Below are 1,017 nucleotides of genomic sequence, written 5' to 3' on the forward strand. Positions count from 1 at the left end.
ATATATATATATATATATATATAATCTGTGTAATATTGGTTGATAGTGAAGGAAACCTGCAGACATAATATCAATAGTAAATATAATAATGATATGATAATGATAATAATGATTTCTTTTATTGGTCACAAGGGCCCAAAACATGGAGGACAATATCAAGGGACGAAATGATGAAGATGACAATAATAATAATAGACAGTAAGAAGAGCATGATACGATATGTAATAAATAGCGATTGGCTCCATTACATATTGCATCACATTTCTTCTTATTGTGTATTTATCTCTGTGAAGAGTAACATCAAGCTTCAATGATAATGATGATGATGACGATGATGATTTTGACCACAATCTGTTGCTTCTCAAACTTCACTTTCTTTCTCCTTAATCTCTTTCTCTCCGTTTCTAAACAAGATCTGTGGTTCTTACTGTGTGCATGCAGGTGTTTGTTTACACTTGTATATAGACGTGTGTGTGTGTGTGTGTGTGTTAGTAAATGTTTGCTTGTATGAGTGTACGTGTGTAAAGGTACACGCACAACTAAAAACAGGAACCAGGTATGTGTGTGTGTGTGTGTGTGTGTGTATATCTATAATTTAGGGCCTGCAAGTTATGATGTCTCCTATATGAATTTGCCTATGTAAACTATGCAATTAAAAATAGGAAAATGTTACACTGCTATATTTGATGACTATTTAAGCAATGTATTCATGGATAGTTAATAGGTTGGATGCGATACTGATGAAGGCGCAACAACTCCTGAAATGTCCATATACACCCATTACCTATTTTTCTCTTTTCGATTACATTATCTATATAGACATATTCGTATACTCCTCATATGTATGAACCACACTAAGATGATGTTAGCTTATGCTATCATTTCCCAAAAACAACTATGTTAACATCTTTCCACTTAGAGGGTCTTTCTCATTAATTTTCTTTGCGCATATTTGTGTGTGTGTGTGTGTGTAGCAACATGCTCATTCATTGGTTTTTATTTTTTTCTATTTTTGAA

The sequence above is a fragment of the Octopus bimaculoides genome, chromosome 26, assembly GCF_001194135.2.
Source record: "Octopus bimaculoides isolate UCB-OBI-ISO-001 chromosome 26, ASM119413v2, whole genome shotgun sequence".
NCBI lineage: Eukaryota > Metazoa > Mollusca > Cephalopoda > Octopoda > Octopodidae > Octopus > Octopus bimaculoides.